The following is a 14,199-nucleotide window of genomic DNA, read 5'->3' as shown; positions in this document are numbered from 1 at the left end:
CCTCCCCCCGGCCCCAGGTCCTCAAATCCCTCTGGCTCTGCAGCCCAAAGGTTGCTCCTTTTGCTGCCTGCTGCTTCAAAACACAGAGAGGTGCCCAGTGTGACCTGTGACCCCTGGGCTAATTTCACCCAGGTTCGTTACAGAGGCAATTAGCAGCTCTCAGGGAAGGGGCCTGGGCAGCACCAAAGTGCAATGTCCGTCTCCTGTTGCCGGTTGGTGTCACGCAAGCAGCGCTCGTCTTTTAATTTTCAAAGCAGGGTTGCAGGCCAGGACATGATTCCCAAATGCTGATTTGCGCCTCCGGTGAAATCGTGCTGGGGGACTCTGTCTCCAGCCCAGTAACGACTGCGCCCTCCCCGGATACGATCTTTGAGAGGGGCTGGTAGAACTCAGTATTTGCTTGTTAGAGACTACAAGAACTATTAAAAAAATGAATGTAGATATAAATTATTAATATTTGCATGGGAAATTTCTAGCCCTATTAGTATCATATCATTAAATTTGTTTCTTACGCACAGGCAGTGATTTCATTACAAAGCGTAGCGGAGCATAATGCCAGCTCTGCAACACTGATTCGGTCAATTAATGATGAGAAGGGGAACGATCCTGTCATTTACCGATGGAAGAGCCTTTGGGACTTCTCCTTTTGCTTTGCCCCTAGTAAAAACTGAGGGGTGGTGGGCAGCCCCCACCGGCCACATGCTGTGCTCAGAGATGTGCTGGGATGCTTGGCTGTGCCCCCACCACAGGCCACGGGCCCCCGAGATATTGAAGACACTTTGGTCTGACCCACACAGCAATTCTGGCATTTTTCTCTATTTTGACATGATTTGCCCACCCTGGGCTGTGACAGTGCAAAAGGGACAAGGGTCCGAGAAGCCTCTGGGTCTGAAGCACTTCCCGCTGCTGCATCGGGCAGGGAGTTATTTATTCCAGGCAGCGGCTGCAGCCACTGAGCACCAGCAGCAGTTTTTTTATTGCACCCATTCCTAGGACACTGAAGAAGGACTATGCATGCTTCCACCACACCAGCTTTTTATTAGATATTGCAGGCAGGGGTTAAACTGATCCTTGTCAGCACAAATATAATGCCCAGGGTGATGGGAGCAGCATAAATTGAGGACAAGAGGTGGCGGCTTTTACCGTTGCTCTCAAGAATGCTCTGCTGTTTTACTGCATCGTTTGCTTTTTAATTGGGACGTTTCCCTCTGGCCAGGGGATGTCTTTCCTTTTTTTGCCAGTGAGGTGCAATAAATAAACGGGCTAAGACACAGACTCCGAGGGGAGGTGAAGTGCAGAGGGCAGAGCAGTGGCTGCACCAAAGCCCTTTGGATCTCCCCGGTTTGCCACGACGGCACTGATTTTGGTACAGCTGCCCCAAGCTGGGGACACAGGGGCTGTCTCGTGGTGGCGAGGGGTCCGCAGTAAGACAAATCACATAGGTGCTTCATCTATTTGTCACCTCCATTTTTCCCAGAGTACTCACGTGTTAGCAGGAGGCGACGGTCCTTGGTGCTGGGACACTGGGGTGAGATTATTTCTGGCCAGTTCTGATATGTCTGTGTCATTTAAAAGCAATATTCGAAGGAGCGCACAGTAATCCTGCGCGCCAGGCTGGCCAGATTTGCTTATCAGTTACGGCAGAGCAGGACTATGGGGATGCATCATCTGAATGCTCCAAAACTGCTGCTATTTGCTGTAATTAGGCACAGTGAGCCATTATGGGCTGCCTCATGTGGGGAACAGCAGTGGGACACATGGGGACATCCAGCATGCAAGCCTGCAGGTGGGGACATGGCTCGGGGGGGGTCAGACACTGTCTGGGGGAGCTGCTGGCACCTGGTGCTGGCAACAGAGGCAGCAAATTGCAGTAAAATATATTGTAGTTATTGACAGATGTATCTTTTCTGATTTGGTGGATGATGTAGAGTGAAGCCCTTGGAGCCGACCCACCATCCTCGCAGGGACTCCTCTTTGGGGGAGAGCACTGCATCCTTGTGAATTTTGTGTAAGCAGCCCATGCTGGTGTGAACACCGTCCCTTGCCACAAAGGTTAGGTGGGGGATATGGTTTCCAGTTGCAACACTATTAAAAAGACAACATGCACACACATCTTGCAGAAAACCAGGAAAGCCACCTAGTTGCAGCTTCCAGGTACAGGTATAGCTCTTTGGGACCGTGGTGAGTTGCCACCCTGCTCAGATGAGTAAAGAAGTGTGCGTAAGCAGGTAAACCCACCGGCATAGGTGGTAGGTACCTTGGAGCAATATAACAGCCCTCTTGCCTTCGGGAGCCGTTGCACAGGGTTGGGATTTGGAGCCGAAGGCAAAGTACGTTGACTCTGGTCTCGCTGAACCTGGTTGATGCTAAAGCGCAGCCTCAAAGCCCGTGGCTGCCAGTCCGGGTCATGCGCAGCTCCAAACCCTGCGTGCTGCGGGCATCTGGCACACGGCCACCCCGACAAGGCAGCTGGCGGGTAAGTAAGGTACTCATTCAGCTGTTCTGTTATTTTTATTTGTCTACAGCAGTAGCTGATTAATTAGACATCTTCTACCCCCACTCCCCCAACCTCCCTGTGCTCGCAGCAGAGGAAATCCTGCCGTTGTGCTGCTAATGGACCTCACCGATCCAGTAAACCATTACAGTGCAGACAAAATGTCTCTTTAAAAAGTGCGATAGAAATTAAACCTCTCCTCTGAGAACAAAGCCAGTGGAGCTTTTTGCATCTACTGTTTTTATTGTATTCTGTAACATTTGTAAAGTAGATCACTTTTATCGAGAGAGCCTATCTTTTCTCCCAAGCTGTAATTCCTAGACTTCTTAAAGAAGATTTCTGCTCACAAAGGAAATAAAAGATAGAAATAGGATGCGCTCTGACATTTGAACACGCTATCGAGAATCTGAATTAAAAGGAACAAACTCAGAAAGTATCATTTCTACAGCAATCAACTTTAAAAAGTCACCATCTGCTAAGAGTTACCACCCGGTGTAACTGTGTCTTTATTGCGAGACAGGAAATAACTGGGGGAACTCTTCGCACCTGCTGGGTTTTTCTTGGTGCCGTACACACACTGAACTGCGGTGGCCGGCGTGCCGCGGGGCGCCTATTGCAACTCTCCTTTTACTCCAGCTCACTGCAGAACATAAATCTGAATACAGGTGCCATTAGGAGGAATGATTCGGGCTTGTTAAAGTTATAGCATAGTGTCAGCTTTTTGAAAAGTCTAAAGGGCAAAAGAAATGACCAGACCTCGAACGAGGGACCTGGCTTGGGTTTATATATAGAAACCTGATTTTTTTCTTGCTTGCCGCTCACCTCCTTGCTGTCCCCCACCCCAATGACACTTCCTGGCCTCTCAGAGCCCCTTCTAGTTTTTTCTTCCTATTTCATCATAATTGATCATGATATTATAAAATTCTTTGCCCTGTGCAACTTGACTACTACTCACCTTGCAGTTTTGGGCCTCATTTTGGTCTTCCACTGCTCATAGTCTCCTAGAAAGGTTGTGAACTTTTTGTTAAAAAAGTTTTCCATCAAATTTTATGTCTTCCACCAAGCCCACTCTGTGTTCAGGTGATGCTTGGCATAATTTAATCCTCTCTGCTGCTACTGCCCAGTGCCGCTCTCTCTGTCTCAGCAATCGTGATGGTTTCTGTCTTACCTCTCCATGTACAAGACACAACTCTGGCAACACAACTGTGCACACCATTTCAAGTCTTTGGGTTCTTGGAGTGAACTGGGAACTGAGCTACATTCCCAAGGCACATCAGGTGAAAAAGCACAGAAACGCTTGTGCGAGTTATTTCTGCATTGTCTGCCTTGAATTTTATACAACAGCACCAGATGCTACGATGCTGCAATGGCTTTTGCCCACCATGTTTCCCATCACTGTGCAACGTTTATCATAGTTTGCTTGGGTCAGAAGCATGGAAGCAAGGCTGGGCCCGAGATGCGAATAATAAACACGATGGGAGAAGCAAACTGATGTCCAGCGGTTTGAAATGAATGAAGGAAAAAAAAAACGTGTACTTGCAAGTTTCCCTTGTGTCTGTCCTGTCACCAAGCCCCATCGCTCGGTGCTGCTGAGGGGTGCGATCGCGTTTTGAGCTGATGCAGCAACACAGACCATGGCAAGTAATCATATCCCTCTCCCCTTTCAGGACTTTTTAGCCTCTCATCCCCATCCCTCTGTGTCCCGTCTCCTTTCCAACCTCTTGTCCTGTTGCAGAGGCTGAGTCAGTGATGGTAGAAAGTCTCTGGTGCCGTGTTGCGTTGTGCCTGGTGGGGAAAGACATCTTTTGCCATCATTCTCAGTTACCCATTCCTGTGTGTTTGTAGCGTTGTGCTGGGCTTTGGAAATGAGAGTGCCTGCAGTCCTTGCTGACTTGCTTTAAGGGTTTTAATTGCATTTAATCACAATGCTCTAATTAAAGTGTGGAAGCTTTATTTGAGGGCAGTTAATAGATATATTAGTTAAATTAATTGTGGTTTGTCGTGTACAGACATACCCTTGGTTTGGCAGAAGGGCAGCCAACACAAGCTCTGATGACAAATATTTCCATCCTGATCCGTGGGTTTGGAGTGCCTGAACTCCTGGGGCTTGATGGACGGTGTTGGAAAATGTGGACCTGGGAGTGTCTTCTGCTGGCTTTCTAGCATCATCACCACTCATATAACCTCATTTATTGTGAAAAGCTGAATGGGAATCTGGTGTGAAGCACATAACCAACTCGCACAGGGGCAACCGCCAAGTGCCAAAATGGTCTGTTCAAGTTAAGCTTTAAATTTTTAAGCTTCTTTTAAGTAGGGGATAAACCTCAGGAAGTTTCAGAAAGCGGGGTGACGCTGCCTTGAAGGACACCAAATAACATCTCTATTTTTCTCTGTAAATCAGCTGTCTGGGGAACCCACATTACCATTTCACTGGTGACCTGCTTTGGATTTATCACCAGGAAAAATCGACATGCACTGAATTGTTTATAATCCTTCCTCAGACAGAGGGGGCTGAGTGAGCTGGGATTTTGTTTCTTTGTTGAGATGAAATATAATTATTTTATGGGGTTTGCACGGTGTGTTAAACTCTGCCAGTATTAAAGCGTGATACAAGTTATAGAACTGTGCTAGTTGCTGGAGATCTATGGAATAAAAGGTATAATTTCACACTTCACTGCACTTTATTTTGAAGTTGGATGTTGACGTGCTTTTCAGTTGTTTAGATGTGTTTACTTAGCCTTTACTCTTGGTTAAGACAAGTCCACTGAGGGATTTGATGAGCGAGAGCCTGGAGTTGCCTTCCTCACTTTCCGAAGGAGATGCCCAAGAGAGTGGGAAGCCCCGTGCTGGAGCCCCGACCCCAGCATCCCTCGCAGTGAAAACACACCAACAGTTGAAGCATTACGGTCTGAGAGGGTGAAAAGTCTTTCTTCTGCCTACCATATTTCAATAGTTCATGTTTTCCCAACAGGTTTGCTGTACGCAGGAGGACGTTCATCAGCGATGCAGTTCAAAGCCATCACAGCAGCAGTTTGGTCCTGGAGGGAATGGCTGATGCTACTAAAGGGAATAGTAAGATCTGCAAAGGTGCAAATAACTCCAGAGGTTTTGAGGCCAGACTGGCCGAACACGAGGGGCACTTGTGTAACATACATTACGGAAATTCCCTCATGACTGAGGCAGTGCAAGATGCTGTTCTCCCATCAATAAATGCCAGTTCTGCAGCATCCAAAAGCTCACTGCTGGGCTCTCCTTACAGCTGGTCTCCCGTGGTTGACTCTGCAGAACCGGTGCCAAAGCTAATGACTCTCCTTAATGAGCGCGCGTGTGCAGACACACACACACACACTGTATAGCTGCGCCATGCAGGTTGCAAACTGCCCGCACTTCTGTCGGCATCTCTTTGAAAACTGCGTGGCTTTAATATCCATTAACTTCTATGTAGGGCAGCACCACGACCAGTTCATTTTTAGGAACGATTCCATGTGCCATCTGGTACCGCTGGCTAATTGCCTGAAAAACTCCATAAAGAAATTTTTTCATGCAGCTCCACAAGAAAAATCCGGCGCTTTTTTTTTTTTTTCCCTTTTCTTCCCAACATCAACAGTCACTGAGTATCCATCCGGGAGCTGCGTGGAGAAGTGGTGCGCAGCTCCTGAGGCAAACTGTCCCCACCAGGTGAGAGTCAAGGCCTTTGGGCTGCCAGGGTCACTCACCACAGCTCTGTCATCCTCGGGAGGGGAAAGTGCTAATCCGGACTAAAGACACTCATATTTATTCAGTTTATGAAATCCAAACACCTTATGCTGCACGCACTGTGGCGAGCTGCTGTTTTTAACACCTCAACAAGTCTTTCCCAAATAACGTAACTTTTAAGACACTGTCAAACTGCTGATGAATCACTGATGTCCCAGCACATCAAATATGTGTGTTGGGGAGCAGCGCTGTTTGCACCGATGCTGCCGGCTGTGGATGCACGGGTGCATCAACACGCAGCACAGCAGGTTCACACCAAACCATCTCCCCCAGGCTCAGCAGCATCTTTGTCCTTTGAGTGATTTTTCCCAGATATGCCTTTAAACAACTCTTCCAGGAGGAACGCCTGCTATTTCAGGAACTACTCTGCTTTTAGACAGGGTTGACTAAAAAAAGCCCATATCCAAGCAATCGTTGGTGAGCTTCCAGCATGTCTCAGCCGTAAAGCTTGAACACAAGGAGATCCTTCCTGGAAGAGCCATCTCATAATGCAGTGCTGGAGGAGAGTTACAGGAAAGGGCCACCAACACTGCCCTGTTCCCGGCTCTGCATCCGCAGGAGGACAGCAGGGTAGGTGACAGCGAGCAGCTCCCTGGCCCTGCGAGAGCCTTGAATACGCCTTCGTACAGCGTTGTGGGGTTTTCTGCCCAAAGGGTAGGGACAGAGGGGGCCGTCAGCGCTGCCACCTGGCCACCAGCACCTCCTCTCCAGTGCTGCATGTGTAGCTGAGCAGCTCCTCCAGAGCATCCCGGGGCTCTCCCGACTGGCTCACCGGCACTCACACGCACCTAGCTGTGTAAGTATCTCTATCGACACAGATCTGTAGATACTCTCACCTGGCAGTAACTGCTGGGTCTGCCTCGGAAGAAAGGTCCCTGAGCAAATCCAGCACTGAGTTAAGCTGAACTGAAACTGCATTAAAATAAGGGGAAGAGCTCTGTGGAAGAGGCACCGCGGCCATGGGTGTGCACTGTGCCTCCGGACTTGCTCGTTAGGGTGTTTGGTGCCTCATTACAGGTAATAAACAACCATTATTAATATAATTTTCATTTTTACCCCACTAATTCCCTGAACTCATCAGCCTTTTCTGGTAATAGGATTCCTCCCTTGTGTCCTGTTTCACCTGATTTAATATGATTTCATGGGGTTTATTATATCCTATAAGACCTTAAACTTGGAAGGCATTACAATGCACCAGAAAAATGTGGGGGAGAGCTCTACGGGGTACGAACACACACCGCCCACTGGCGTGCTTCTGGCACAGGGATCCCCCCAAGCCGACCCATGCATGATGTGCTGATGCCTTTCACAGGAGCATCTTGATTTTAACTATTTAATGAGGGCTCACAACTGGTTTTTTTTAGAGAGTCTGCATCTATAATTATTTTCTTCATGAAGTAATTTTGGTTTCACAGGTAAACACCAATCTCAGCAATTTTAATATACAATTTGATTTATGACGAAACATCCTCTGTCTGATAAATAGGTATTTATTACAACCAAGCCTGCCTGACACCCTTCCTCACCACGCATTTTTTCCACCCTATATAATAATCATCGTTCAGGGGGAAAAAGATTGCACCACATGCCTGAAGGGGGCCTGAGCACTTTAACAAGGTTTAATTACAACATTAGCAATGTGGGTCAGGCATCTAAGTAAACAAGCCATAAATCAGCCCATAAAATGAGCAAAATAAACCCCTTCCACCCACACTGACTGAAGATTGCACTGAACAAGTGGCGTCCTGGGTGTTGCGATACACTGATTTGGGACATCCAGGAGGGTTCGCAGACACAGGTGCCATTGGGCTGGTTATGGCCACAGACGTCCCTGAGTGCTGGGTGTCCTCTCCTGTCTCCCCAGGACCTGACGCTCCTGCTCTTGGGAATGGGGTGTTCCCACTCCCTTGCACCACCCGAGACCAAGGCTTTTCCCACGAGCTTGTGGGGTGCCAGCAGGACTAAGGGCCTTCTGTCTGCTTGGCTGCGGGCGTTCATCAGCCATTCGTCAACCCACTGCAAACGGCGTGACCTCCCCAGCTTGGTTTTCCTATGGAAGAGGTGACAGTTTGCAACACACAGATTGGTTTTTCAAAAGGAACTTTGGGAATTTCCACGGAGACGTGGTAGCAGGTGGCACGCTGCCCACAGGAGGGAGATTGGCACCAGATGCTCATCCAGAACCACTGTGGTCAGTAAACCGTGAATTAAGAAGGATTTACATGATAGCCCGTGAGAGCTGCTTAAGAGTTGTTAGAATATGCTCAGTAATCCAGTTACAAAAATATGCCAATACATGTGCTTGATAAAAGACTGTAACTGCTTTAAAATATAGTTATAGGCTATTGCACAGAGGAGAAACAGCAACTTAACTATTCAGAGGCACTGAATGTGCTTGACTTTATCATGTGTTACAGTGATTTATACAAGACATAAAACCCAATTGTCAAAAACGTGGAAGAAAAATTTAAAGCCAAACGTACAGCCATTCGTTCTGAATGGTAACATGTTAATGCAGGGGAAGAGAAACATCAGCGCCGCAAATGGAAAGGGACCATTCAGGAAACTAGAATCTTCACTGGGAAAAAAATTCCACAGAATAATAATTATCCATTAGCTTTAAAATAACCTCCAAATTAATAGCTGTTTTTCTAGCATCACAATGTTGCACATTTTTCCAGAGAAAACAAATCTATCACTAAGTGCATTTGTATCTCTTATGCTTTTTATGTTCACGATTGGGTCAAAATAAAACCTTGTTGCAGATAGAAAAAAAGATGCCTTAGAAGAGTAAGAGGTTATAATTCAGTCAAGGTTTCCTAATGGCACTGCGTACCCACTGCAATGGAAAGAGAGCCCCGAGACTGAATTAGTGCTTGAAGATTTCGTGCAAAATCCTTCATTATTAAGGGGCCTTGCCAGTTCACATTTATGTGGTTTATAAGATGTCACATAGTTGTACATTTTAATCTCACGGTACGGAGTTTACAGCTGAGAGGACTGCAGAGCTGAAGGTATCGGAGGACCGGGAAGGGGAAGCAAATTCATGAATTACGCCGTTATCCTTATTTGACTGGGCTGCTCCAGATGCACTGGAGCTGTCTGTGCAGGAACCTGCAAACACCCGTGGCTGAGGCTTTCTGGGCTGTGGGTGCCCCGGGGTGCACACGGACAGGGTCTGGGCCGGCAGAGCCCGAGGAGGGGGACAGCGTGTCCCAGGGAGCGAGGCCAGGGCAGCAGCTCCCCTGGGCCGCTTGCCTTGCTGCGGCTGAGCGCGGCTTCCCTGCCACTTGCCATGGCAACACTGCCATGGCTCAGCACCGTCAGGACTGTGCCTGGGGTTCAGTGTTACAACTCCAGCTATAAATTTGACTATAAAAAAAAGTCTCCTTCCCTTTTAAACAATGCATCAATAACTTCTAACAGTGGCAAAGTGTTCCCATGATTACATTCAACATGATCAGTGCACAAGGTAATATCAAGCCCCACCTTTCACGTGGAGGAAGGTATAAATACCTTCTGTCTGTGTGCGCGTGGCTTGAAGGCGGCTCTGGAGGGGAAGTCACAGCAGGAGACGGAGTGATGGATCAATGCGAGCTGACAGGCTCCTCTCGGGTGTCTAAGCACCTGGCGTGTGTTGGCTTTGCTCACGAGCTGGAAGTTAACAGAAGACATCAGTAAAAGATGTGTCCTTTGAGCACCTTACAGAGCGATCAGAGATTTCCGTCTATTGGCACACAAGGATTTACAGATCATATTAAATAAGGTGTAATGCACTGCAAGAAATCAGGGCACTGTGGAGTAATGTATCAACAGCACAATAGCTGCCAGGCACTCACCTCCAGCTCTGCTGCGGATACCCACGGGCAGGACGAAGCTGTTTCAGTACAAACCATGGAGGAGTCTCAATGTTTTGCATGGGGTCGAGTGTAAAGAGTCCCAGCCTTGCTGTAAGGCTGCACAGAGCAGGGGAAGGGTCTGTCGCTGTAAGCGCCTCCCTTATGAAACACAGGGACGCGTGCGCACACAGACGGCATGCCTGTATTTTACCACAGTAACACTTCAGACCACAAACCTGCCCTCTCGGTTCACCCTCCATCATTCACCACTGAGTATTGCAAATCAATTGCAAAAGCGTAAGCAGCAGTAGCAGTTTGGCCCCGGTGGCATTAAGCACCATTGGTGTGGGCCAGGCACAGGGCAGCTCTCCCTGCTCCCAGGGATTTACAGTTCCAAATAGGAGAACAGGGCTGAAAACTCTGATCTGGGACAGGGCAAATGGCTGGATGATACCTGGAAAAGTAGTGCTGTATGTCTGGTGAGAGGTGCCAAGCCCCTGTCGCTGCTATGCCATGAGCCGCATGTCTCTGAACAGAAGGCGCTTACTTCAGCACTGAGGGAGATTTTTATCATAGCCACTGATTTCATCCTGGCTCGGTCCCAAAAAACACGGCGATATGTTTTGGGTAGAGATGCCTGCGCCACAAAGGGGCTGCGGTGGTGCCCAGGCCGTGGGCTGCACTGGGACTGTGGATGTACATGCGCTGTGGAGGTTCTCCGGCTACTAGAAAGAACGACAATGAAACCCAAAAGCTGGATCATCTTCTGGTATTCTTGTGAACACCACACAGCTTGCCCAGGCACTGGCTCTTCCCGTAAAGCTACTTGCTGCCCCCTTTTTTTTTTTTCTTTTTTTTTTGTCTTTGGGAAAAGAGCAGCTATTTTAATTTGGACTTCACATGGATACATGGGAAATGCCATACAGGTATCTGCCAGGCCTTCCAGCCAGAATCTGTCTTACTGGGGTTGGAAATGCAAAACGAAGTGCCACCCACCCGCATAACAAATCTATTGACATGATGGGATTCCTCCTCAGAGGCTCCTCTCAAACCCCAGTGAGAAAACAGCAGCCTAATGGAAACTCCTGCATGGGACGTCTCCCAGGCTTTATGAATTCATTAGAAAATTACTCAGCACAATAATAAATGCATCCAGAGCTTTGATATTTTACACATCAGGTGGTAAAACAGTAGCTGTGAATAGATTGCCTGTACGAGGATTTTTGCCTTGAGTGCTGCAGTAGCAGATGGCCTAATAAATATGCAGTGCTCTAAAAGGACGTTTGTAATTTGTGTGACTTAAGGTTTTTTTGATCTCCCACGCAGATAAAATGCACAATCATCCAATAATAAACTTTTTAATAGATAAAAACCCTAAGTAGTGTAATGTAAACATCTTTAGAAGTACACTAGCACTACAGGTGTAGTAATAGTTGTACCAGGAGCCTAGCTGGTTGTCTTTATGAAAAGTATTTTATTGCGGCTGTACCTGGTCAGTGCAGAGGACCGGCTGCTGGCATAGCCCATAGCTCTTCTCTGGCAGTGGCCAAGGAAGGACATCTGTGAGGAGTGGGACAAGGACACACTGTCAGTCCCCAGGAGCACTCCAGCCACACTGCAAAAGTAAAATTGCCTTTTAGTAAATGGCTCTTGGTAGCATTTTTCCTCTGTTGTTTTGCAACCACATACCTTTCAAATCTGTCTGCTCTTCAAAACTCCTGGCAAAAGAATGAGATAACAAAGAAAAAAGCCTGAGATCTGCGGAAGAGGCCACAGCTGCAGGAATGGATCATCAAATGCTCTGGCTTCGGCAAAATGTTCAGCCCCTCTGCAGCCATGCCGGAGCGTTGTGCCGGACGCCAGGAGCTAACACCAGCTGTTCAGGTGTCAACATCTCCTTTTCTCTTGCAGTGATGAGGGCACTTCTGTGCAGAGAGGTTTAAGGGCACCAGTACAGGGGCTGCATGAGCAGAGGGATGTATCTGGGCCACATTTTGACAAAACTAGAAAACCAACCTTTATCACAAGCACCATTTTGGTGCCCTTAGAGCAAAAAAAGAGGTGGAACTGCTGGAGAGCTGTGCTCAGCTGGGGCATTGGCCTTGAACTCACCTCCAAAATTGTCCCTCAGCTCTCCAGCATCACCTGCCCAGATCCACTCTCATCTGCCATGCACACTGGATGGCACAAACTCGGAAAGGGATGAAAAGCATCACAAGGTTGTTGATTCACTACTGATTTACCACAGGAACCTTCATAATAATTCTCACCATGTAGTTTAGTGTCCACAGATTATTTTTTCTCTTGAAAACTGTCAAGCTTGGAAACAGAACTGCTTTTAGAATGGCATGAGAAAAAGAAAATACTGCTCAGGTCTTTGCATCGTGGGCTGCTGCGTGTGACCCCTTGGGAGCTCTTTCGGAGATTCATTCGGGGCATTTGTGCTGGTTACAACGCCTGCAGCCGGATGCCAAAACATCACAGTCAGAATTGCCTGTACAGCTGCTAACAAGCAAGTTAAACACCAAATAAGAAAAAACTACAAGTTATTGTTGTTACACTTACATACTCCCATGGGTACCGTGAAGGCAAGCTTTCAGTTTATCAGGGAACTGAATTTAAATAGTTTTTTTCAAGGTGCCAAAAAAGGTGGCAGATAAGGATGCCAAGTTACTATAGTAACCATGAGAAAAGCAGTGATTATCAGCAATACCACATAGAAAAGACAGGCTGGATTGTCTTTTCATGTTACATGTAGCCCATTGCTTAAAAGATTAAGCCCTTTTCTAAAATAAAAGAAATACCACGGAAAACAACTTGAGTGTGAAATGCATTATGCAAAATTATTTTCAAGGATTTTTCAGCCTTTGCACTGGACCGAAAGTTTAGAAGATGTGCCCCTAAACAGAATGCTTTACGGCTGAAGGACAGGTGAATAATAAAGCATGACTTTTCGTGTTTTCTTACCTAGTAACCACTGCAGCAGAGGGGAAAAATCAATATTGATGTCCTACTGTAAGCTCCTTAGGACAGAGTATGTTCTTTGTCTGGCATAATGAGACTCGCATGTACACACAGCACTTGGGTACAAGCGACAGTACCGCAAGATCAAAGATTACAAAGTCCTAGCAGCTGCTTGGAGGAATCCGTGCTGGTGCTCACATGTACTGGGCTGTCTGTGAGCTGCAACTCAATGCTGCTGCAGCCCCCAGAGATCTAACGGCTCAAACCGGGTTATTTGGCTGGGCTCTGGAGAAACCTCTGTAGATGGACCTAAGGCAGAAAGAATGAGAGAAATGAGAAGAATCATTCCAGTGACACAGAAACACACTGCTCTGGGCTGTGGCTAAAAAGAGTTTTAAAGATTTCTTTTTTCTCATGAACTATCTGAAAGCTGGTTAACAGTGTTTTTTAGCAACTGGAAACAAAGCAGAGTTGTCTGGCACACCTCATGTGTGTAAGGAACATAGAAAGGCCCGAGAGAGACCAATTGATTGATTTGTGATCTGCTGACTCCAGCAGCTCTACCAAGCTATCTCTGTTTTTAATGCACATCTAAGAAACATTAATAAAGCCTTACTAAAATTTACTGCATTTCAAAATTTCTCTTGTCAAAAATCGTAGCTGATGCTGGGTCTGTAGAAATAAATCCCTGCAGACAGTTTCACTAACCTGAAACTTTATTCCCAGACACAGCTCTATTTACCTGTTGGAAAGCACGCTCTAGTGAGAACTACGTGATTCTCACGGACTAAAACATTGCACATGACTGCTACGAGCAAATCTCCGTGTTCTTCATCACCTGCCATAAATGCTGGCTTTGACAAATTGGCTAAACAAAAAGCGTGCTGCGTGCCAGCAGTGCTTTAGTTCTAGGTTCACAGGATGGTGATTAAGAAAAACATTGTGAGCAAAACTCACAGTCCTTGTAGCTAAGCCTTTTGTGCTGCTCAACTCACAGGTGTTGTTCACAGCATTATGGCAATCAATCCCCACGGATGTTGAAGACATAAAGCTGCTAACCACAACACAAAGGGCAAGGATCCCAAACTGCTGATTTTGAAAAGCAGGACTTACCTATAAAATACTACTGTGCTAATGACAGGAAAA

At 47.0% G+C, this 14,199-nt stretch overlaps 1 protein-coding gene across 1 annotated transcript in view; it reads right to left on the bottom strand.

Moving 5' to 3' along the window:
* Positions 1 to 38: 38 nt before the first annotated feature.
* Positions 39 to 14,199, bottom strand: part of CFAP20DC (CFAP20 domain containing) — a 99,880-nt gene continuing 85,719 nt past the window's right edge. Inside the window, exons 18-20 of the mRNA XM_063348478.1 lie at positions 11,579 to 11,704; positions 10,544 to 10,814; positions 39 to 9,904 (exon numbers count right to left, since the gene is read on the bottom strand). The gene's annotated coding sequence lies outside the window, so the exon portion shown is untranslated. The remainder of the gene's footprint in view (positions 9,905 to 10,543; positions 10,815 to 11,578; positions 11,705 to 14,199) is intronic.

The sequence above is a fragment of the Chroicocephalus ridibundus genome, chromosome 10, assembly GCF_963924245.1.
Source record: "Chroicocephalus ridibundus chromosome 10, bChrRid1.1, whole genome shotgun sequence".
In the NCBI taxonomy this organism is placed as follows: domain Eukaryota; kingdom Metazoa; phylum Chordata; class Aves; order Charadriiformes; family Laridae; genus Chroicocephalus; species Chroicocephalus ridibundus.
Note: the sequence above shows the minus strand (reverse complement) of the source record. Positions and strands in the feature narration are given on the sequence as shown.